The following is a 25,659-nucleotide window of genomic DNA, read 5'->3' on the forward strand; positions in this document are numbered from 1 at the left end:
TGCTGTTCATTAAGCTTCCTCTCCGTGAATGAATATATGCTGGTGAATTCCTCTAGTGAAGTCGACTGGCAACAACAATAACAAAATAAAAAATGACAGGGGGGAAAGAAGGAGTGACCCAAAGCAAGTTTTCTGGAAGGTAAAGGCTCTGGGCAGCCACCTTGGTCCACTGAGACCACCCACCACTGAACTCCTGTGCATTTTGAGGTCAAGGTGCTTGATGCTGGTCCTGGTTGAGTGCTAACAGCGAGAGGCAGCTGCTGCCCTATTTCTTCATTAAGCGGGGAGAGGCCTGGCATGCCCACATGTTGAGGGACTGGCTGTGGCCTGATGCTTTTTTCATCTGTTTGTTCCTTCATTCCACAAATATTGGTGATCTCTGAGGAGGCAGCAGGTGGTGGTAGTGGTGGGGTGGTTGTTGGAGGGATCATATGCTAGCTTCCTGGAGCTGCTGTAACGAATTACCATGACTAGGGGGCTTAAAACAATAGAAATTGATTCTCTCCCAGGTCTGGAGGCCAGAAGTCTGAAATCCAGGGGTCAGGAGGGCTGTGCCCCCCTGAGGGCTCTAGAGAAGGATCCTTCTTGCGTCTTCCAGCTTCCAGTGGCTTCAGATGTTCCTTGGCTTGTGGCTGCATCCCTCCAGTCTCTGCCTCTGTCTTCACAGGTCCTTTACCTCTGTGTCTGTGTCTTCCATTTCTTATAAAGACACTTGTTGCAGGATTTAGGGGCCATCTGGGTAATCCAGAATAACCTCCTCCGGAAATCCTTAACTGGATTGCACCTGTGAAGACCCTTTTTCCATGAAGGTCATGTTCAGAGATACTGGGGTGTAGGGGGTGACCATGCCTTTTTGGAGGCCATCAATCAACTCACTAGAGGGCTGGGGCCCAAGCAGTGACCAGAGTGGTTCTCTGTTGACCCAAGAACTTCAGGAGTGCTTCACCTGTCCCTGCAGCCTGCTGGGAATATGCTGCAAGCCCCGCACTAGGCCATGGGTTGCGGATTGGTGGCAATGAATTCAGGAAGCAGCAGGCCCTCGGCAAAGGTGCTCCGGCCAAATCAGAGCTCCAGCATTGAGATCGCCCTTGTTTTCCCAAGCAGATCCAGCTTACTCCCACCCACTGCTCTCAGCCTCTGGCATCAAGCGAGGGATGTGTTCCTGGAAAAGTATGTCCTCTGAATCATACTGCCCTCCTGATTTACATTATAATTTCTTCAGCTGTGTATTCCCAGAGGGAGGAAATCGGCTACAAGATATCATCAAAAATTCACACACAAGCACAAAGTAAGCCCAAAAGAAAAATCGTATTTGCAGAAAAAGAAGGAGCCGGTGTTGCAAACGTGGATTCCCCCTGTGACCCAAGTGGCTGTGGACACCAGCAGGATGTATGTGGCAAGCCCCCTTCCTGGAGGGATTTTCAAGGCTTTTTGCTTTTTCAAAATAGCATCTAAAGAGAACAGCTTTGAATGACTCTTTCTATAGGCTTCCCTATAGCGACCATCCCTGCTGGCCCCCCTGCTCTTTCAGACCATTGGCTTCTCTACCATTTTATTAGCAATTGCAGACAGTGCTTCCTGGCTGAGGAACCTCAGATGTACTGTCTCTTTGAGGGTCAGAATGGTCTGTTTTCCCAGCTCAGCATGTTTGTTTGTTTGCATGAAGAGGAAAGGAAAGCTCAGAGCCAACCCCAGTGAGTGAGGGAGCAGAGTCCTGGTGTGACAGCTGAGAGGGGCCACAGAGGGTAGGTGGTCTAGACCTGGGGCCAGGGCTCTTTCCTGATGGATCACTGGGGAGGGAAATACCCCATTGGGTAGTTGGAACAGGGGCTGCCTTGTGTATGGGTCAGGGGGGTTGGGCATGCATTTCTTCGTTGGTGGTCTGCAGCGCACATGGACCCTGTCTGGGAGGCTGGACCTACACAAGGGAGAGGCGTTGTGCAGCGAACTTTCCCCAACAGCCAATACCCTGGTCTCCAGTCAGAGATAAGAAATCATGCAACTTTCCCTGTAATTGTTGCATTAGCTTGTTAGGGCTGCCATTTCAAAGTAGTAGATGGGGAAGCTTGGACAGTAGAACTGTGTTGTCTCACAGCTCTAGAGGCTGGAAGTCCAAGATCAAGGTGTGGGAAGGTTGGTTCCTTCTGAAGCCATGAGGCAGAGTCTGCTCCAGGCACCTTTCCCGGCTTCTGGAGGTTTGTAGGCCCCCTTTGATGTTCCTTGGCTCCTTGTGCATCCCCCCATCTCTGCCTTCTTCTACACATGGCCTGTGTCCCCTTTGAAAAGGACAGCAGTCAGGTTGGGGTAGGGTCCACCCTACCCCAAGATAACCTCATCTTCACAAATGACATCTGCAGTGACCCTATTTTCAGATAAGGCCACATTCTTAGGTCCTGCGAGTTAGGACTTCGCCATTTGAATTTTGGGGGACACAATTCAACAACAGCAGTTGTGAAGAGTTGTGTTGGCAGAGGCAGCCGACAGAAGTTAGACTGATTTTTGAGAGAGTCACCATAGCCCAAAGGTCGGGAATATTTATTGACTTCTGTTTTCTTTTTGCCTGATGGAGGTCAGGCAAAATCACAAAGTGCAAAGTCTATGGGCACTCAAGTCAGTGGAGAAAGGTGGATTATTCTACAGTGGATGGTGTTAGAGCCAATCAACTGGTCATGCAGAGCACAGTGAAAGTTGGCTTCTTGGCTCAGTCCAGCTGGCTCAAAGATCTCAGTCCAAAAGTTAAACCGTTAAAAAGACTACAAGAAAACAGAGCTGTTTTACATTCGTAATATCAGAACGGGGAGGGCCTAATCCTATAACATAAGCTGTTTCTGATTCCTAAAACACAAATATCTCAATGACATAAACCTGAGATCTCATGAAGGAAAATATTGATGTTCACTGCATAGGAAAAAATATTCTGCAGGCAAAATATACAAAACATAAAACTACAACGAACAAAGAATGCCCTGAAACAGAAGACAGACTCTGAAAAATATTTGTAAGGCAAATAATGCCCTGAAACAGAAGACAGACTCTGAAAAATAACTGACAAAAGTCTGATTTTCTTTATACAAAACGGGTCTTTCCAAATCAATAAGAAAAATCTAAAAACCCACCAGAAAAATGGGAAGAGGGCTGAAAAGAAACACCAATAAATATATTGAAAGATGCTCAACTATACTCTAGGAAATGTAAAGGACACCTACTTTTCACTTACCCTACTGGCAAAGGTCAATGAGTTGTTCCTATCCAGTGTGGATGCAAGTGTGTGCCACACAGGTGTGCTCCCCTCTGGAGCTGGGATTATAAATCAACACAACTCTATGTAGGGCAATTTGGCACTATCTTTTATTTTTGTAATTAAAAAAATTTTTGTTTAGAGAGGGAGGCAGAGAGTGGAGGGGGAGGCAGAGGGAGAGAGAGAATCCCAAGCAGATTCCATGCCCAGCATGGAGCCCAACGCAGGGCTTGATCTGATGATGCCAAGATCATGACCTGAGCTAAAACCAAGAGTTGGACACTTCACCGACAGACACCCAGGCGCTACCTTTTAAAGCAAAATATGCATACCCTCTGTTACCTTGTCCATTTCACTGCTACAAATCTATCCTGTGGAAATCAAAGAAGTTCCTTGCAGTGTTACTTGTAATAGAAAAAAAATGTGGGAAGCCATCTAAATGTCCATCAATAGAATCCTACTTATATAAATAGCTATATATCCATAACCTGGAAAATTATTTTGCAGTTTATTATTATTTTTTTTTATTTTGCAGTTTAAAAGAGTATGTTAATCAAGATTTACAGTAGAGATTATGTTTTAAAAGCACAATGAACCATGGGCAAAAATGCATGCTCCCATTTGTGTGACAAAATAAAAATATGTATTAATGTGTATGTACATATGCTTGAATAGGTATCGGCTGTTTCTGGAAGGCATACGTGTGACTATGGTGAGCAGGGAAGGGTCTGGAGATTAAGGATGGGAGTTGGATGTAATTTTATTATGCATTCTTTTATGCCATCTGAATTTCTTACCATTTGCAAGTATTACTTTTAATGCAAAAACATCAAAATTACAATAAAAAAAAGAGGAATAGGAAATCGATACTTCTCTGGCAATAAAGAGGTTTTGCTCTGGGCAACCATTCCATGCTCCCCCTTAATACGCAGTTGAGGACAGTGAGGAGCAAGATTTAATTGCTTTAGACTGAAGCAAATAAAGAGAGATTCATCACACAGACCAAATTGGCGACGCAGGTGGAAGATTAAGGTGGCTGCTGTCTGGGAAGGAAAAAGCTACTATGCTTTAAAAAATAAGGCACTGCACCTGGCATTCCTAACTGGCGACCCCCGTGCATACCCTGTCTTGTGTTAGAGGCCACCAGGACACAGGTGTAGACACAGGCCTATTCATTTGCTCAAGGGTCTCAAACCCCCTGTGCAGGCAGGTGTCAGGACACAGATTGATAGGTAGGGGAGACAAGTGTGAAAACGGGTTTGGGGGCAGGGTGGGGCGGCCTGTGGAAATGCCCACAGTGCACTCCCTTCCTAAAAACATGCAAAGTCAAGCTCCCAAGAAATACTGCACCACATAAGCTCTGGGGAGAGAAAAGCCCCGAGTGACTTCTGTGTGGTGCTGGCTGGCTGGTTCCCAGGCTGACAGTGGGAGCCTCCTCCTCTGGTTCCTGCTGATCTCTCATGCTTACCCTGCCACTTCCCCAGCCCTCCTGGGGCTTTAGGAGCTAGGAAGGCAGGAACAGCCTTCTAGGACACAGGGAAGCTCTGTAAGGCTGAGGGCACCATTCACTCACACCACTTAAAGTCCCCAGGCCCTTAGAGGTGCTTTACTTCTTGGCTTGGGTCCAACAGCACGACAGCGTCCCAGCACCCAGGACCGCCTGGGCTCAGGAAATTGGCTGCTGGCAGCAAGGAAGGCTGTTGGTTAAGCCCCAGTGGATATCTCAGCAAGGGGGGGTCATGGATTTCCCAGATGACCCAGGGTTGTTCCCTTTAAGTTGCAATATGAAAATGACCACTTCTCAGCTGAGGCCAGAAATCTTTCTGTGCTGTGGCAAACACTGCTTCGCAAGCAGACTGCACCTCATATATTCTAAGTTCTTCATGCCTCTGGGCCATCTTGCTGGAACCTCTGATAATCATTCTGTCCTGTAGTGCAGACCCGACCTCAGGAGGTGTGAGGTGGGCAGGAACGTTGCCCTCTCTCCTGACTGCTTCCAGATGGCTACACATTTGGGCTTTTTTTCCCTTTTGATGTATACCTCTGGGCTTTCCTTCACTTGTGCCAGACTCAACCATCCTTGCTTTCCAGCTTTTAGGAGACCCATGGCCTCCCTTTATTTGCCGCTTCTGTGGTCTTGGGCTCCAGTCAATTGAATTTGTTAGGATTCCTTATCAGAAAAAAGAAAGAAGCATGCTCTGCTTATCTTCACATGGCTCTCAGACACCTGTGCTCATGGAATCATGCTCAATGAATGGACATTGTGGTATCTTCTGTGTTTGCATTTCTGTTCTTGCTTTTGGGTTCTTACTTTCTGCATTCTAGATGGATCGAGTTGCCGGAGAAGCAAGTGCTTGATGATCAAAAAGTTTCTTTGTTCAATGATTCTGGATGATTGTTTTTGTTGTTGTTGTTCACTGAGTCCTACCCTCCAAGATAGGACCTGTTTCAGGTATAAAGGATACGAATGAGAAGAAGAGGCCTCTCCAGTCTTCAGTTTATCTGATTTTTCTGGAAAGCCTTGGGAGATAGGTATTTTTTTCCCACTTATAAAGGTAAATTTCAGAGTGAAAGGGTTCCAATGTATCTGAATTATATGTGATGGGATTCCCAGCCTATCTTGTTGAAATTCAATGTGAGAAATAATTGCAAGCTAATAAAGAGGATGAGCGCTTTTTCTAACTTGACATTTTAGGTCTTTAAACTATCTGCCATTTCACAGGTGAGTAGAACCTCTGAGTGCTAGAGATACACCAGTATTTTAAAAGCACCTCCCCCCCATTGTCTATCATATTTCAGATTTTATGCTAGATTTCTTTGTATCATCTCATTTAAAAATCATCCAAACCAAGCCAGGCAAGTATTGTCACCACTGATCAGATAGAGGAACTGGAGTCCAGGGTAGACCAGACGTTTTGGTCAAGGCCATGGCTCATGAGGAGCTGGATCAAGTTGTAAGCACATCTTTGGATTGCAAGCCCAAGGTTTTTCCTGTGAACTTCACCCTCATTTGCCAGCCAAATGGAACCTAATAATAACATGTGTACAGGGAACATGACCCACTGCTGGTGACAAAGATGCTCTTGATCCCTCTTCCTCATGAAGTCTTTGACCTTTGGACTTCTGTGTTTGCCTTTGTTTTTTCTTTTTTTTTAATTGGAGTTCAATTTGCCAACATGCAGCATAACACCCAGTGCTCATCCCATCAAGTGCCCCCCTCAGTGCCCATCACCCAGTCACCCTATGTTTGCCTTTGCATTGTCCAGTTTTAGCAAAAGTCCTGCAAGGTCAGATTGGTCAGAATCCTCCACTCTGATATCTGGTCACCCTCAATATCAGATAGGGTTTCTTATCCTTCATCAACCCCTAGTAAGGTCTGATCACCTGGCTTGCCTTCAGCAAGGATCCTGTGAGGTCAGTTTAGCCAGAATGCCCCCTACCCCTGATGTTTCCTCTTGGTATTTTCCACAGACGATCCCTTAGCTAGAATACCCACTTGTCTTTGCCATATTTAGCCTTGGATCCAGTTCTGTACTGAGGTTTCCTTCTCCTATTACAATAGGTTCTGATCAAAATCTGCTTTTACCCCTTTGACTACTGTTGGGCTCTGGTTTTTCTTTAACACTGGCTAAGCTTGTTCTGGGACATGGAATTCTAATGGCCAGAGAGGAGGGGAAAAGGGATGTAGATGTTAGCTAAGATACCTGAGATTATTCATTAATGAGACCTGTCTTGCAGCGATTGGCTGGAAACCAGACTTGGTTGCTTAATAAGTATTTCTCTCTGTTCTACTATTTCGGAAAAGGTATTTAATAGACACAGTGACATTATAGATGGCAGTGTTGGCAAAGAGAGCATGATCGAGGTCAAATGGAGAAGTCTTTGAGTATATATTGAACCAGTACAAGTCAATTGCTGTGAATATATCATTAAGAATATGTATTATCAATATACACAAATGTGCATAAATATTTGTGTACATATACATGCGATATATTGTGTGTGTAATATGCACAGATACCCATGTTCAATTCCTAAAAGTATAACGGTAGTACAGGATGGAGTGAGAAGTCCCTTTTTTAGAACTTTCAGGGTTTACATGTTTTATTTTTAGAGTTATTTATTTATTTATTATTAATAAATAGTGATTTTTTTTTTTGGCTTAAAGCTTTTCCAGTACACGGAGCCCTACTACTGAGGAAAACGATGCTCTCTTGCCCTCCACCGTCCTTAGTGAGGTGAAATCTGGATGAATTTTCTGCTCTGGGATCACCTCAAAATGACAATATTAAAAGATCTGACAGGTTGCAGAGGAGAAGGGTGACAAGAAACGTTGGCAGGTAGGCATGTTTGCCTCTTCTGCTCACCTCCCCTTTCAAAGGGGTTCTACCTTTGTCTTCTCTTTCCTTTTAAGATGCCCAGAGTTCTCATCCTTCTCCTCCTCCCAAGAAAGGGAATTTCCAGCTTAGGCTGAGTTTTTGAAGATGTTATCTAGCCAACTGTAGTCCCTGGTTCTTAGTACATGCTGGGCAATCAATACATCCCTCTCCTCTCTCTCAAGAATTAACAATGGGAGCACCTGGGTAGCTCAGTGAGTGAAGTGTCTGACTCTTGGTTTCGACTGAAGTCATGATCTCAGGTGGTGGGATGGAGCCCCGAGTTGGGCTCCACGCTTAGTGGGGAGTCTGCTTGAGATTCTCATCCTCTCCCTCTGTCCCTCCCCTGCTCATGTGTGCACGCACTGTCTCTCTCGCTGTCTCTAAAATAAATAAATAAATCTTAAAAAAAAGAATTAACAATGTATTAGTAAGAAGAAGAAAGCAGTTACCACCGAGTGTCAGCACAGACGACATGTCATCCTGGGCTATTTATATGTTGAATCTCATGTCTGATTGTGAAAGACAAGGCCTAGTCAGTTATTTGTCTTATGCCCAGCATCAGGAGTCAGGTGGGAAGCATTGCATGGGCTGAGACTCCCTTCCTCACACCATTTAATTCACATCAGGAAAGCAGTAGCTCCCTACCTTCAACAAGACTGGCTGGGGTCTCAGGCTGAGTCAAAAGTTGGATTTCCGGGTAGCCCAGGTGGCTCAGCGGTATAGCGCTGCCTTCAGCCCAGGGTATGATCCTGGGGACCCGGGATCGGGTCCCGCATCAGGCTCCCTGCGTGGAGCCTGCTTCTCCCTCTGCCTGTGTCTCTGCCTCTCTCTCTCTGTTTCTCTCATGATTAAATAAATAAAAAGTCTTAAAAAAATGTTGGATTTCAGATGGCCAAGCCACCAGCATATTCAGCATCATTGGCCTGTACTGCCGTTTCCTTAGAGAACTTAATTCTGGATTAAAAACTTGGAAAGATGGAAGATATCCACTGCAATCAACTAGAGACTATCCTTACAATACCTTTCCTTCTCAATACAGCATTATGTAATTAAAATTGAATTTAGTTATATGTGATGTAATCACTTTAAAATATTCACGTATATGAAAAATTACCAACTATAATTTTTATGTCATTGTTATGAATTGCTCTATGTCCATAGATTTATCATTTCCATTTATAGTTATTTTTTACAATCAAGGCTCTCCACTCTATAGCATGCAGCTGACACTAATCATTTCTCCCTTGAATCTTGTCTAATTTGTAAAATTTTAAGGACTGTCTACCACAAGACTTTTAATAAAATGTCTGTCTGCAGTGAAACCAGTAGGTGCTCCATGCGGTGAGTTTTTGGCTTCAGCAACTGTCTACAGGGGAGCTATACATATTTGCATTTGTAACTGGAATTGGTAGGAGAAAAGGCCTTAGGCTGTGGGAATCAAGATTTTTGACTTGCCCAAGGTCTATGAATATCTTTGTGAATTCTGGGGACAGTACCACAGTTACCAAGAATGGCAACTGGCCCAGTTAGCAGCCTCTGGCTGCAATCAGGGCATCAACATGAGCCTTAAAAAATCCATAGAGCCCTTCCTTTTCCAAACAGAAAATGGATTATACCCATGTATAGATCAAAGTAACATATTCCATGGGTGAAGCTGCAGCTTATTTTCAATCTCCTGCCAACCACTCTTAAGCCATACCTTTAAGGAGGAAGGATGGAGACAGCACTGTGTGGTGGCTGTCAGTACAGGTTTACTAGTCCAGTAAGTGACCACAGGGTCAGCTGGCCAGGTGTGGGGGTGGAGTGGTCTGAAATAACATTATCTAATCTTAAATTTCTGACTCTTTGCTGTCAGTATGGGTGAAGACAAGGCCTAGTCTGTTACTTCTCTTCTGCTCACCTCCCCCTTCAAAGGGTGTCTACCTTTTTCTTCTCTTTCCTTTTAAGATGCCCAGAGTTCTCCTCCTCCTCCTCCTCCCCCTCCTCCTCCTCCTCCTCTCCTCCTCCTCCCAAGAAAGGGAATTCCAGTTCAGGCTGAATTTCTGAGGGCTGCCAAACTGGGTTCTGACTGCTTGCTTTGCACAGCCCGCGTGGTGCCTGGTAGCTCTTTGTTGGAAGCTGAAGGAGCTGACACCCACTGGCTGGGGCCACCAGCCAGGCCTGACTTCTAGAGTTCCACCTGATGCCCTGTTTCATGCCTGATTCACACTTTTGCCTCTGGCTGCAACAGCCTCCAGGAACAGCTTCAGCTCACTGTGCTTTGCTGTTTTTGGCATGAGTTGATATCTGATAATGTCAGTGGGGTGCAGCGAGACATGGTTGGGGGCCATTTGGCAGGGGTGGAGTCTGTAGTTAACCAGCACACCTGTGCTTTCCCAGAAAGCACAGCCAGCAGAACTCCATGGACCCCACAGGACTCCTTAAGTTAAATAGTGATGACAATTGAATGTGTTCGTTCATTCAATGCGCTTTTGCTGTGATCCATCACTGTGGATCAAATACCTTTTTTGAGATGTTTTGCCATATAATTAAAAAAAATGTCTCTAGCTTCAACAGCCTGTTTATTTCAAAGCAAGTTTTGATGTAGTTGAATTGTGACACACTTTGATAGTAACTTGGTGTTTGTGGCAACAGAATTTGATACACATCCACTTTTAGAGATTAAAAATCATTGAGTGGCACCTACATTTCTATTGAACTTTTATGTTTCAACTTCTTTGAAAAATAAATGCCATGCACTTTTTTCTCCCCTTGCAGAATAATTTCCAAGGAGCTGCATATGGAGCCTGAATTGTGCTAGGGCTTGTTGGTTAAAAGTAGACTGAAGAAAAAGTATAATCCCCCTTCTGGTATACCAGCCCTGGTTCCTACACTTACTGGTTGTAACAATAACCTCCCTGTCCACGAGTCTCATTCTAGTAGAAAAGTCTGGAAATTGATGAGAATAGGGAAGCCAGTATGAGCCATGTCTTGACTGGACATACTACCTTCTCCTGATTCTGGTAGGACTTTGGGACCTCATGGTCAAGCCCTTCCTTCTCTCTGAAATAAAGAGCTTACATCCTGGCTTTGGAGTGAATCAGGAAGAAGGACGAACACTTACAGTGCACTTTCAAAGAGACACAGAATATTGACAAGGGGATATTCTCTAAGACACAGATGTCCCATCAAGACCCACAGCTACCCAGTGACCTGCCAAGGAATCAAATAGCTCAAATTTTGATGTCATTTTCCTCAAATAAATGGTTATTTAATTAAAGTTAGAATAAAAGAGCTGGATTAGATCAATTTTGCTCTTAATAGAGATACCAAAAAGAGATAGCTTGTTATATAAGCTTTTATTTGTGTTGTAAATAAGCACAGTGAAACCAATTCTGCAAGCAACCTTGTAAGGAAGGTCTCGGTAATGACTAGCTAGACTCTGTTTGTGTTCCATCCTGTTTTCCGGCTTTTATTTAAAGGCCTAATGGGTAGAGAGAAACATTCCTGTGATAATTTCTGTTTTGACAGCAGGAAATTAATAACATTAATCCAATTTGGAAATCTATCAGATTAATTATTAAAATGTCATACTTTCTCCTTCTGAAATAGATGGTTGTATGTATTTTCTTGCTTCTTGAAAAGGGAATTGATGTTGTAGGAAGTACTCAAGAGCTGACTAGTTCAGGGACACATAAGCAAGGATATGCAGATATGCTGTTGTCTCTTGATTAATGTCTCTTGATTAATGTCTCTTGATTAATCTCTTGATTAGTGGTGTCTGAACATCCTCTGACAAGAGGATGGCCCAGGGTCTGTCTGAAGTGAAGAATGAAGTAGCATGTAGGTCTGGGCTATGATGGGTGAGTCCACAAGAGAGAGTCCGGGGTCAGGGTTTGGAAATGGCAGCTGTAGTCTAAATGGCCAAATATAGTGGGCAAGAAGCAGATATGAAGGGATGCCAGGCAGAGTGGGCTGCATGGTTCTGGGCCAGGACAGAAGATGGGAAGGGCAACCATATGGGAGGGCTGGAGCTTTGTATGGGGCCCTTGGGCCTTTCTAGAGGGCAGGTGCCCTGAGAATGTGGAGCCCCTTTGACAACAGTATGCAGAAAAGACTGGGGGAGGGTGAGTGACACAGCAGAGTTGGGAAGCAAAATGAATTGATGTGGGATTTTTGGAATAAATGCAGAAACACCATTGGGTGATCTGGGACAACAGAGCTTCCCAGATCTGCAGATAAACCATGCTAGGTGCTCTGCTAGGCACTGGGGAGACAGCATCCTTTCTGCCCAAAAGGTATGGAAGGTAAATGTAGAGAAGTCTTTCTGGAGTGAGAAAAGTCCAAGCCGGGGGACATACGTGATGTGTAGCCATGTGCCGTCAGGCTTTTCCTGAAGACGCTTTCTGTGAAGAAGACAGCTGTACCCATGGATATCCTGCTGTGTGTCTGTGTCAGTGGTTCTCACCAGGACAGCGATGCAGCACCTTTACACAGGCCCTTGACCTTCCCATCCTGGAGGGCTCTTCTAGCAATGACAAGTTCAGATGTTCCAGTAAAGAGAGAAGAGTGTGGGCAGCTTTGAGGGAGGGATGATGCAACACTTTAGGATTTTTCCATACCGCTTGATTATGGAACAGTGAGCCAAGTTTCAGTGCATTTTGTTTTACGTAATTTTAAGATAAAGCACAATCAATCAAGTCATAGGTGTGGCCTTTTTTTCCATTTCAGCCTGCAGAATGGCAGGTTCTGCATTCTACATGTCAGTCAAGTGTGGGGAATTTCCATGGAGGCTATAGATTTCCCGGGGAGGATGAAAATATTGTGTTTATTTGTTATTACTCTGACTTGGTCCACAAAGGATACAAGCAGGTTACAAAGGGTTATAGGCTTAAGTGTGCCCCACTTCCAAATTCATATGTGGAAGGCCCAAGTCCCAGTGTGACTGCACTTGCAGAAGGAGCCTGGCCTTGTTCTGTACGACTGGTATCCTTTTAAGAAGAGGGAGAGAGCTCCCTCTTTGAGCACCAAGAGGAAGGGCCAAGCGAGGACGCAGGGAGAAAGAAGGTGGCCATCTGCAAATCAGGAAGAGACCTCCCACCAGAAACCGAATCTGCCGCCACCTCAATCTGGGGCTTCCCGCCTCCAGAACTGTGAGAAAATAAATGTCTGTTGTTTAAATCATGCAGCTTTTGGTATGTTTTATGGCAGGCCTAGACAATGAATACACAGAGCATATAAACAGCAGCCTTCATAATGGGGGTGATGCCATGGAGAGAAACCCATTTAGGATGCAGCTGTGAGATGCACCAGGATCGACGCATTATGAAACACACACACAGGGGATCCCTGGGTGGCTCAGCGGTTTAGCACCTGCCTTCAGCCCAGGGCATGATCCTGGAGACCCGGGATTGAGTCCCACATTGGGATCCCCGCATGGAGCCTGCTTCTCCTCTGCCTGTCTCTCTCATGAATAAATAAATAAAATCTTAAAAAAGAAAAAAAAGAAACGGACACATAAGGACGTGCAGCCTTGCTATATGCACCTCACATTTGGTTCTTGACGTTATTGCAATCACAAGGGAGACCTGGCTAGTTAGAGAGTTTACAGCATCCATCACATACAAGAAAAGCAATTTGCTAAGCAAAAGTCCAACTCTTACTAACACTCTGATATGAGGAAATTTCCCATGAGAGTTTGTGATGAGGTGGCAGGGCTATGAACTATAGTCAGCACCACCTCCTAGCAGACACAGGTTCGGGGGTCTGCTCTTACACCATGCAGGAGGTTTCGAAGTACAGGGTTATTCTCTGCTTTTCTGGGTAGGTGAGAAAGCTGGTTTTTAGGCTTCTGGAAGAATATGGGAACCGTGTGGCTGCATGTAGGCCTCTCCATCCGCTTTACTCCTGATCAACTTTCTGATAAATATTGGAGATGATGAGCTTGGATTTTCTTCCTCACAACTTTCTGACAAATTCCAAATGCAGTGTTTTTGAGCTCCTGGTTTAGTTCAGATAGAAACACTCAGCAGTCAGTGGAGCTGGAATAGAAACTGACCTTCTCTCTTACAACTGAAGGAGCCAATATGGATATCTGCTCTGTACTCTTAGTGCCCAGGTCTTGGCTTCTAAAGACCATGCATTACTAAAGGGAATGAAAAATCTTTGGAGAAATGTTTGATTACATAGCAGGGACTGGGAAATGACAAGGGGAACCTAGAACATCTTTTTGTGCTATAAAGGAAGGAGGAGTAAAAAAAAAAAATGATGAAGAAATGGTCAAAGGACAAGAAACCTGCCTGAAAGGGATCCCACTGGCCAAATCTGGAATTAGATTAGAGCATCATGAATAAATAATGATAACAGACTCGAATCCATTGAATAAAATAAGACTCAGTGAGTCCCTACTGATATTGATAGATGATAGACAGGTAGATAGATAGATAAAGTAATGGAGGGAGAAAAGCTCCTCCTTTTAATTGAAAGCCAACACACAAATGTAGAATCGTGGAGCTAGAAAATAACCATTTGGTAACCATCCTAGTAATGCCTAGTTGATTTAGATAAGCACCATCAATGAGTCCTAAAATGGAAGTTTGAGGAGGAACAGGATATTTACATGGTCTCAAAGTACCTTTATCCACAAAATACTTTTTACAAGGTGAAATGTAATAACTTTGTGGTGGAAAAAACTGGTAGGCATCGCCTTAATACAGACAGAGGAACCCCACTAGGTTTTAGGAGATTAAGAGACTTGACAGCATAGTATGATCTGGGATTTTAATAAGAGAAATTATTTGGAAGCTTGGCAAAAATCTGAATCAAGTCTACAGATTAGATAGTAGCATTGTGTTAATACCAATTTTCTGATTTTAGTGATTGCACTGTGGTTTTCACATTTACAAAATATACACTGTAGAATTTAGGGGTAAACACCATTTGCTTCAACGTGGATGGAACTGGAGGGTATTATGCTGAGTGAAGTAAGTCAATCGGAGAAGGACAAACATTATATGTTCTCATTCATTTGGGGAATATAAATGATAGAGAAAGGGAATATAAGGGAAGGGAGAAGAAATGTGTGGGGAATATCAGAAAGGGAGACAGAACATAAAGACTCCTAACTCTGGGAAACGAACTAGGGGTGGTGGAAGGGGAGGAGGGCAGGGGGTGGGGGTGAATGGGTGACGGGCACTGAGGGGGGCACTTGACGGGATGAGCACTGGGTGTTATTCTGTATGTTGGCAAATTGAACACCAATGAAAAATAAATTTATTATAAAAAAAAGAATTTAGGAGTAAAGTGAAGTCATGTCCACAGTTCACTTTCCAAATGATGAAAAAAAATTTCCGATACATATACATGCAAACACACATATATCTATGTTCCTATGTGTATCTAGATCTAGAGAGGATGATCAAGCTAATGTGGTAAAATGTGGAAGATTGCTTCTGCTGCCCTGACTGGTGGTATAGCAAATCTAACAGGATCAATCTGAGGACCCAGAATAAGCCAGCAATGTTGAGCGTCTATAAACAAACTCTTAACCAATTCTGGTTCAATTGTTACCAAAGAACCTTTTGCATGGTTTAGATCCAAAAGGGGAGGCCAGGAGGTACAGGTCTCCGAGCTGTTGCCAACAGGCACTGTGGTCTTCATGTGCTCAGTATGGGGCCAAGGGATAAAGAAGAAAGAAGACCAGAAGATTAGGGTCCATGCACAATGTAGCTCACAGTCTACTGGGGAGAAAACAATGGCACTCAGGAAAGTAGGAGATACTACAGGACTTGAGTAGAGGAGAGAGCATAGGGCCAGCTGTATCATGTGAGGGCTTCATAGAGGAGGTAACACTGGTTGGACCTAATAGGGTATAAAGAATTCAGCCTGGTGGGGAAAAAGAACCACAGAAGGCAGTGTGGAAAGATGGAGAACAAATATGAACCAGGTGAGAACCCAAGGGTTCCTGATGTGTGTTTTCCAGTGAAAATCCATCCTAGGGAAAACAATTTTATTAAGGAAAGTTCCTAAGTGCTACTGTGATTCAGAAGATTAGTACAATTATTCTGATCTACAATCCTGCAGTTAGATAGAAATATAGCAAAAGCACATCAGTGGGGCTTTGTGAGATCCTCCCACTTACCGTATTTGGTTGGCCAGTGACACTAGAAAGATGGAGCAATATCACGTGGGGTGATAGAAAGCTCCTCTGTGTAACTGGAGATATTTTGGATGAGTTTGTTAACGATACCTTTCTGAATAGACTGTATCCCATGGTTGCCTGATGTAGTGCAGGGTTGTGTTGTGTGGACGTGCAATTTATAGCAAAGGTTGTGTGTCTTTGTTGATGGCTGATTATTGTATGTCCCACTCAGCCTCCTAAAGAAACGGGGCTGAGGGCAGAGTGGAGTTCGGACCAAGAAAGTCTCTTTCAGGGTGGAATGGACTTTAGACTCTTCATCCTTCAAATGGACTGAGTTTTAAAAAAGTATTTTGTTTATTCATTTAACAGGGTGAAAGAGAGAGTCCAAACAGGGGAAGTGTCAGAGGGAGGGGGAGAAGCAGACTCCCCACTGAGCAGGGAGCCCAAAGTGGGGCTTGATCCCAGGACCCTGGGATCATGACCTGAACCACCCAGGTGCCCCCAATGGACTGATGTTAAGAACACATGTTGTCATGAGAAGTAGTGGGAGTACTTTTCATCCAAGTGCAAAATAGAGCAAGCAAAAAAAGGAAACGGGGAGTCAATGCAAACCCTCATTAAACAAAACCACTTGTGTTCTTTTATTTTTTTTTTTAAACAGGATGTTAATAGTACTGTTTACTGACAAGTCTCTGCTTTTGAACAGAAGTTAATTTTAGCTCTCTCTCTCCAAGGTCAGGAAACCTCTGCTCCCTATTGTGTTCTCATTCTGGGGATGCAGATGCGAATGATTTCATCTTTCCATGGATTGTGGCTGCTTCTCCTTTTCCGGGGAGGTGTCATGTTTGCTGCCGTCGTTGGCAGTGAGGATGTGGAGTATGTCTAAAGTGCAGTTCTGACTGGGATTACCAGAGCAGAGCTCATGTACACTGCCCCACCTCCCCATTTAAACTGCTCCCCTTATGTATATTATTCCATTTTGCATCCTATTGTGATTTGTGTTCTGTCTCAATGTCTAGAACAGGAGAGAGTTAAGAGTGGTTTTGACATTTTTTAATGGTTGGGAAAAAACCCAAAGAAGAATATTTTATAACACGTGGAAATTATGTGTCCATAAATAAAGATTTATTGAGACAAAGCCATGCTAATTTTTAGCCTTATTGCCTATGGCTGTTTTCATGCAATGGGAGCAGAGTTGAGTCATTGTGATAGAGATGTCACAAAGTCCAAAATATTTACTACCTGGCCCTTTACAGAAAACATTTTGTCAAATTCCCTCCTCTAAAATGTGAGTTCCCTAAGAACAGGACTGTGCTTTCCTAACTTTGCATAATGGTGGGCACATTGAAGTTTCTGGAAATTTCTTGCCTGCAGACTCAATACATCTCAGCCTAGGAGACCTCATCTGCTGAGTTTTTACCTTCAGAAAGGTGTCTTAGGAGGTGTCAGGGGTGTGGTGGTGTGTCCTGATTCAGCATTGTCCCTCATCCTTCATAACTGTAGCGAACAAGGGTTGCCTCATTAGACCCCCCCCCCTTTTTTTTTAAGATTTAATTAATTTATTTGAGAGAGGGGGAGAGGACAGAGGGAGAGTAAGAAGGAGAAGCAGACTCCCTGCTGAACAAAGCCCAACTGGAAGTTCGATCCCAGGACCCCGAGATCATGATGTGAGCTGAAAGCAGAGTCTTAACTGATTGAGCCACCCAGGTGCCCTAGTGAGACCCCTTCTTGATGGAAACTTAGGAAAGGGGTCACTCCTTCCCACACTCTGCTTTTTTTTTTTTTTTAAAGATTTTATTTATTTATTCATGACAGAGAGAGAGAGAGAGCGAGAGAGAGAGAGAGAGAGGCAGAGACACAGGCAGAGGGGGAGAAGTAGGCTCCATGCAGGGAGCCCGACATGGGACTCATTTCCGGGTCTCCAGGATCACACCCTGGGCGGTGCTAAACTGCTGAGCCACCCAGGCTGCCCCTACACTTTGCTTTTCTGAGAGCCTTGCTTATTCCCTTGGAAGAGAGGAGGAGGCTTGTGAGTGGCACCAGACAATATCGGAGGGGAATCTCTGTGTGTGGAATGAGGTGGGATGAAAGCCATGAGGGACACTTGCATGAGGAGTCCAGTCTCCTGGCTCCAGTCTCCAGTGGACTAGATCTGCATTCAGAAGGGGCTCAGGGATATTTCTACCTAGCAGAGCTGTTTGTGCATAATAAGACCAAATTCTAGGACAAATCTACCTTTTGGATCTCTGCTTTAAACTATTCGTATTTAGGTATCAGATGGAGTTTGTAAGATACGTGCTGAATGTTGGGTGGGGACAGGATCCCGTAGAACAAATAGGCTCTTTTAATCAAAGGTATCTTTAATTTTTAAATTAGGTGATAAAATAGCTTCAAAGAGAAGGCAGATGTAGCCATTGGCTCTCGGTAGAGTTGAGATAACATGGTGCCAGGTGAAGATAAAATGCTTCAGAGAGCCTGAGACACATTTGGGAAGGCTAGACTAGACCTTGCTTTAAAAAAAAAAATCATTTATGCATTCATCCCTTTTATTGAGCCCCTGCCATGTGTCAAATTGTGCTAGTTGTTGAGAATAGAAAAAAAAAAGTCCTAATCTTTACTCTCAGAAATGTGGAGTCTGCTGGGGGCACCAAGTCATAAGCCATGTAGTCAATCACTCACAATGCAATAGACATGATGGAAATGTGTGGAAATGTGGAGCAGCAGACAGGAAGAAGGACGCACTCAGGAAGATTTCGTGGGTGGTGGTGGTGGTGGTGGGCAGCATTTGCAGCGAAATTTGGTGGATGAGTAGGAGTTATCAGAAAGGTAAAAATGGAAGAGCATATTCTGGATGGAGACAATGTCATAGCATATGTGTTGGCCAAAGGCAAAATAATCCATGGTGTATTCAGGAATTTCAGCCGCGTATGCATGTAGTGGAGAAAGTGACAGGGCACCTGGACAGGTGCAAGATTGGTCTTCATTCTTCAACTACTAGGAAGCTGCTGAGAACTTTGAACTGGGAAGTGATGGGATGGTATTCATAGGTTTAAAAAGCTTCTTCTGACAATTATAAGTAGGGGAATTGCAGAAATGGGAGTCTACAGTTATGGAAGCGGGTAATTGTCCAGAGGGAGGGAGTGGTGCTGTGAATCAATGCAGTGGCCAAGATGCTGAAGAGGAGAGAACATTGGGATACTTCAGACAGGTATGAGATGGAATGGACAAGGTTGGCCAGGGCTCCCACATATGATTGGTAGTGCAGATGGTATACTGCACAACTCATTACATCTAAGTACAAATTTGTTTATTTGTTACACAAATTCCCCAGCAGATGGCAGTAGAGTGTCTTGAGGAGGGCTGCCTTTTTCTCCTGTGCACAAAGGAGCCCTATGGGCTAGTCCAGAGGGCAGGGAAATAGTGAGAAAGCTGCAGAGCCCAGGGAGGGGGTAGTGCAAGATGACAACCAGTTTTCTGACCTGGGCAACTGGGAAACTAGTGGTTTTATTCATCAAAGTGTGGACTACAGAAAAGGGAATGGATATGAGTTTAAAACAAATTATTATTTAAGAGACCTGAGAGCCACCCAGATGGATGTGTCCAGGACATAGTTAGCTATCTGAGTCTATAGCTCAGGAGACAGGTGTGGGGATGTACCTGTGGGAGCCACCTGCCCACTGATAGGAGGTGAGGCCAAGAGTCAGGGATGGGTTGCTTTGGGAAGATGTGCAGAAGAAAGTGATCAGAGCTTAGGACAGAGTCTTGGGGGAGCCACTGAAATTTTCTTTCTTTATTCCCCCCCGCAAAGATTTATTTATTTATTTGAGAGAGAGAGAGAGGGAGAGAAGGAGAGAGAGAGAGAATCCCAAGTTCCATGTCCAGTGTAGAGCCTGATAAAGGGCTTGGTCCCATGATCTGAGCTGAAATCAAGAGTCAGACACTTAACTGCCTGAGCCACCCAGGTGCCCTGAGCCACCGAAATTTTCAATGGCAGATAATAGAAGGGAGCCTTGAAGAAGATTGAGAAGGGATGGTTGGAGCTAGTTCCCAGAGTAATTCTCAATGTCAGGAGGCAGAGGCTTTTGGCTGACCATGGCCAAGTTGATTGGGGGGGGGGGGGGCGGGGGATGTACAATTTTAAATTACTCCAGACTTTCTCTAGTGCTTAAGGGACCAATCTGGTTTATAACCACATAGCATATATTATTCATTCCTCCACTCATTTATTCTGGCACTTACATATTTACTCAGTGCCAATTATGGCCCAGGAACTATTCTAGGCACTGGGAATACAGCAAGAAGGGGACGAGGCACTGCTCTCATGGAGCTTACATTCTGATTTTTAATAAACACATAACAAGGGGATGTCAGCTGGTGACACCTTCCACATAGCACAATGTACGCCCAGTGGTTGAAGCTGGTTTCTATCCAGCATTTGGAGAAGACCTCCTTGTGGAAGACTCTCGTGTTCAGAATGGAGAACCCATGTGGCTGCAGCATGGTGTATCAGGTAGGTAAGTGGTTGGGGGTAAAAGCAGGTGAGCAAGCTGGAGACAATCCAGATGGACCTTGTAGGCCATGGCAAGAAAATCTGGATTCCCAGTGCCATGGGAATCTGTTGGAGCACTGTAAGCATAGGAATGATTTGCTCTGGTTAACACTTATTAAAAGCACTCTAGATGTTATGTGCAAAATGGACTTTCGTAGGACGGTCAAAGTAAAGCAGGGAGACTCACTTGAATGTTGTTCCCTCCACATTACGACAACTTAATCTGGGGTGGTAGCCATAGACACATACATATTTTGGAAGTCCTATCTATAGGACTTCCGGATGGTAAGGGAATGAGATGAATCAAGGATGCTGATGCAGTTTTTGTTGTAAGTCACAGCATGATTGATGATGACATTTATGAACATGGAGAAGATGGAGAGGGGAAGAAATTGTAGGGGATTCTAGAATCCCTAGTCTCTGCTTTGGCCACGTTAGTTGTACAGGCTTGTTAGGCACCTAAATAGGGATGCCAAGTATGCAGCTGGATCTCTGAGTGCAGAACTCAGGGGAGAGGTTAAGGCCAGAGATAGAAATTTGATGTCACATGCAAAAAAAAGATGATAATTAAAGCCAAGGGCCTGGCTGAAATGGCTCAGAGGGGAAGTAGACAGTAAGACTCCCAATAGAATGAGCTCTGAAGCAAGAATAGGTTGCAGAGGAGGATGGGAAGGAGCTTTCACTGAAGAAGGAAGAAAAGCAGAAGTGATAAATCTCAGGGGAGAAAGGTTGGGGAAGGGGGTAGCGGTCAACTGTGTTTATGTGGAGAGGCCAAGTAGAACAGGAATAGAAGGGTGGCCTTTGGAACTAATAGGATGGACACTGCTGGGGAATTTCAGTGATGTGCTAGGAATGGAAGCCCATTTGGGATGAAAAGTTAAAAGATGGCAGTGGGGGATGACAGACAATCCCTTCCAGAAATAATGTGAGAAGGAGAGTCAAAGAATGGAGAGGACCATGGTACCAACAGATGTAGTTTTATTTTTGTTTGTTTTTGAAAATGGCAGAGGTAAGTTGATGGTAATAGACTATTAAGAAAAAAGCTGATGATGGAAGAAAGAGAAAGATGGTGCAATCTGAAAAATCTTTGAGTAGACTGATGAGAGGGGGTCTGGAGTTGGCCCTGGGTTGAGCAGTGCTCTCCATGAACAAAAGGGAAGACAGACCTATAGGGGTTAATGGCCCAGGCAGGCTGGTAGATACGGCTGTGTGAGGACCAATGGTCCATCCTGGTTGTTTCCATTTTCTCAACTAGGTGTGAAGCCAGGCTGTTATATAAGAGAAGTAGTGTGAGAATGGAGAGAGAGGAGAAAGTAGATTTTGGAGGATGGGAACATGAACAGACTATTTAAATTTAAATGCATACTCCTTGGATCCATCTATGGATTTCGTTTCATCCTAAGATGAGACCCGAGGGTGTGACATGTGAGATGCAGTGAAGGCAACTGCACATTTTTATCTAATATCTTTTCTGTCTCCTGTCCACCGGGCCACTGCCTTCCCAGATAATGGATGCTCATTACTCATGAGATGCTCCCTCCAACCAGGTTGAGCGTGTACCAGACCGAACTCAAGGCAAGAAATGCTACTGTGTCATTCTACCCTTCAGTGTGGCAATAGAGGACACCCTGCTTTGCTGACATAGGAATGCATGGTGCCCTCAGCTAGCCTCTTCAATGTCAGGAAGGGCATTTCCAGCTACAGGGGAGGCTTTTGCTAATTCATCCACCAAACACAGGGTGTGACTCTGTGCCAGATCCCCACAGCAGTGGAGACTGCAAAGTTGTACTCGAAACATCCCTGCCCTTCCTTGCTCTTGGCCTGGTTTGTCCATGGCCAATCAAGTTGCCTGCCTCCAGATACAGTCATATGCTTTTGGCTTAGTGATTGTGACCTCTTTCTTCCCCTAGCTGTGGGGGCTGCCACAGGGTTTTCAGGCAAGGCTGAACATGCTGAGGTCCCTCCATGTGAACACAAAGGAATCATGCTGGAGAGACTCAGGGAGGTGTTTGGAAACCTTTCTTGCTCCTTCTTGGACCTTGTGGATTCTTAAAAGCTTCTGCAAGAGTCATGGACCAACATCGTTTTTGTTCCCCTGAAGTTTAACAACTTTTCCAACTTTGTTTGGAGGGACAGACAATATAGAAAGTCAAGTATCTAAAGCAAATAGAGAACTAAATACTTTATTGACACTTTAGCTCTCTGAGTTGTATTAAACAGACTTAATTTGGGGTCAGTGTGAATAGGACATTAATCCATTTTAGACTCAACTTTTAGCTTTGTCTCCTCTGTGCTCTCATTGTGGATTCTCCTGTAATGTCATCACCCATCAGTGCCTCCTCAACCACTGGCTTTCATAGATTTCTATTAATATTCACCCTATATAAAAGATGCTTGGGAAAATGTAAAAGGAAATGTATTTACTCAGCAAATGTTTAATTAAAATCTTCTAAGGATGGTTTCAGCGACTAGAGCGAAATTATCATCATCATCATCATCATCATCATCATCATCATCAAACTCCAAAAAGAATCTTGTTGGACATTTTGCAATAAAATGGAACTCCAGCAAGGTTTAATTAGGCTAGTCAAAGCCTAAATCTTTTTATTATTGTGCTTTCTGGCAGGGAGTTCAGAGTCAAAATTGATTCTTCCCTTTCAATACTAAACTTTATTTTTTCCTTCCCTAAGGGTTTGTGAGCTGGCTTCTTGATTGCACTTTGGGTTATACTTGGCATGGCACAAGGTTGTTTTGGATGGGGTTGGCCCAGAGCATCAATTGGCATAGTCACCTGATAACACTGAATTGGGCAGAGTATGGAGTATGAGCCAATAGATGCCCTTTCAAGAGATATAATGCCAAATGTTATGCAAGAGCAGATTGCCCCTACCTTGTATGGTCAAGTGAGGTGAGCCTGATGGGCAAGCCAAAGTCATTAATCAAAAGAGAATATATCATCGAGTCATAATTGTCAGTGTACTAATGAACTTGAATCGATAGCCATCCCTTTAAATGTGACTGTGTGTACCATGCCTCCTCTGTAGAGATTAGGGAGGTGGGCAGCTCTGAGATTGAATCCTGGCTTTATCCCTTTACCAGCTGAGTGATCTTGGGATCATTTGTTAAATGAAGATGATGCTTACCTTTAGAAATTGTTTGAGAATTGAAAATAATATATGTGCAAACACCTACTAAAGTAATTGGTGCTCCCTGCATGGAGCCTGCTTCTTCCTCTGCCTGTGTCTCTGCCTCTCCCTCTCCCTCTCTCTGTGTCTCTCATGAATGAATAAATAAAATCTTAAAAAAAATAAAGTAACTGGTATCTGACAGGCACTACAAGAATGATGAATGAGAATAGCATGATTCACAGAATTATAGATTCAGTCTCTAAATTCATTGAGCGCTTGCTATGCACTAGGTTCCACGATGAATGACTTACATGTATTATCTCATGGAATCTTCTTGTAGGTGTCAGTATCATTCTCACTTTTAAGAATGGAAAAGCGGTTTGGTGAAGTTGAGGAATATGATGTGCCCAATTTCACTGCTAGTCAGGAGTGGAGACAGAATGTGAAGTCAGCCTGTCTGAACTGAAAAGCTTAATTAACCTGTGAAGAGAGAACTCAAAGGAGGGGAAGCTCTGCAAAGTAACTAGCTACAGATTCAACTCTGGCTAATCTAGAGCAATTAGCAACGTACAACAACCAACTTGTCAAAATGTCAGTGCGACATTTTGTATCAGACAAGAGAGGCTAGGTTTCACTATGGTAATAAACAACCTAAATTTCAGTGGCTTAACCCAATATTAATAACATGAGGTTATTTCTCAGTCATCCTTCATGATCCAAGTGACTTGATAGGGGGTCTACTCTTCAAAGCCAGTCAACAGTCCAGGATGACAGACTCCACTGTGACATGTACTTTGAGTAACAAAGAAATGGAAGGGAACATTATGCACTGGTGTGTGAATTTTCCACTGGAGTGATATGCATGGCTTATGTGTATACTTCTGGAAGAATGTGCATCACATGGCCATGTTCAACAGGAACAGGAAAATGCAATCCTAACGTGTAGCTGGAAGGATGAAAGCTGGACATATTTGGTGCACAGCACTAATGGCTACAGTCCATTTTAAACCTTAACTCACAAAGAGTTTTTTGAGAACTCAGTCCCCTGGTTTTCAAAACCGTGTGGTGATCTGTGGTAGATTGTATTATTCTGTTCTCAATTGTTTATCCCATGTTCTAGGAGACAATTATATCTCCCCATTCCATGGGTATCAATCACTGCCATATGACTTGCTATGACTAATAAATGATGAGCAGCAGTGAGGCGTCCTGCCATTTCTCTTTTTTCTCACTGCCATGAGAACGGCATGTTCTACATAGAGCTGCTTCCTCCTTCAATCTGCATCCTACAGTAAACCTGGGTGTAAAAAGCTGTAGCTTATGTGTAATGTGAATGAGAAATAAGCCTTTGTGTTTTAAGACCTTAGGGTTGTTTGTTACTGAAACACAACTTATGGAAAGCAGACCACTACAGTATCTGTATCACTCTGCTTAGTCAGTAAAGAACAATGGAGTTGGCCATACAGAAATTACTATTTACATTAGATCCCTGAACAACACAGGTTTGAACAATGTGGGTCCACTTACATGTGGATTTTTTTACAGTATAGTACTGTATATGTATTTTCTCTTCCTTATGATTTCCTTAAGATTTTATTTTAGCTTACTTTATCATAAGAATACAGTATATATTACATATAATGTACAAATTGGGTGTACAAATCAACTATGTTATTGGTAAAACTTCTGGTCAGCAGTAGGATATCAATCAGTAAGATAGTTAACTTTTGGGGAGTCAAAATTATACATGGACTTTCAACTGCATGGTAGTGTGGGGGGGGTCAGTGCCCCTAACCCTCACATCATTTAAGGGTGTCCACTTTGTTGAAGGATATCCATAACTTAAAGCAGAAATATCTCTAAGGAATTACTATGTAAGTCAATATAATTCAGTTGAATTGAGTTAATAGCATAAAACTACCCTCTCCAAATTGGGACATCACCCAATACCTTAGAGTTCTTATGAGAAACCTAGGAGGAGAACTGGGAACATAGAAATACTATTTTCAAATGCAGACTATTGGTCTTGTCCTCACTGAGCCATTGCCTTAGAAGACCTGAGAATAATCTATATTCATGTCCACTTTGGGCAGAAATTATAATGATGAAATGTTACTATCTATAGGAATGCAAAGTCTTTTCTGAGTCCAGTGATCCTCATTAATTCACATCTCATCGATTTGTAATTCATGGTAAGTAACTGGGGCAGAGGCCAGGCTGGCATTTACTCTCAGTTGTGAGTATGC

General features: G+C 43.7%; 1 protein-coding gene and 1 long non-coding RNA gene across 3 annotated transcripts in view; one reads left to right on the forward strand and one right to left on the reverse strand.

The window, feature by feature from the left end:
• KCNJ6 (potassium inwardly rectifying channel subfamily J member 6) overlaps positions 1-25,659 on the reverse strand; it is a 260,697-nt gene that overhangs the window by 40,585 nt on the left and 194,453 nt on the right. The window lies entirely within an intron of this gene.
• Positions 7,062-8,982, forward strand: LOC111093451. Of its 2 annotated transcripts, none has more exons than XR_005382375.1 (3): positions 7,062-7,103; positions 7,407-7,578; positions 8,506-8,982. It is a non-coding gene; the product is annotated as an uncharacterized LOC111093451 (long non-coding RNA). The 2 variants fall into 2 exon arrangements; XR_005382374.1 differs by having other exon boundaries at positions 7,072-7,155.

This window comes from Canis lupus, chromosome 31 (genome assembly GCF_011100685.1).
Source record: "Canis lupus familiaris isolate Mischka breed German Shepherd chromosome 31, alternate assembly UU_Cfam_GSD_1.0, whole genome shotgun sequence".
NCBI lineage: Eukaryota > Metazoa > Chordata > Mammalia > Carnivora > Canidae > Canis > Canis lupus.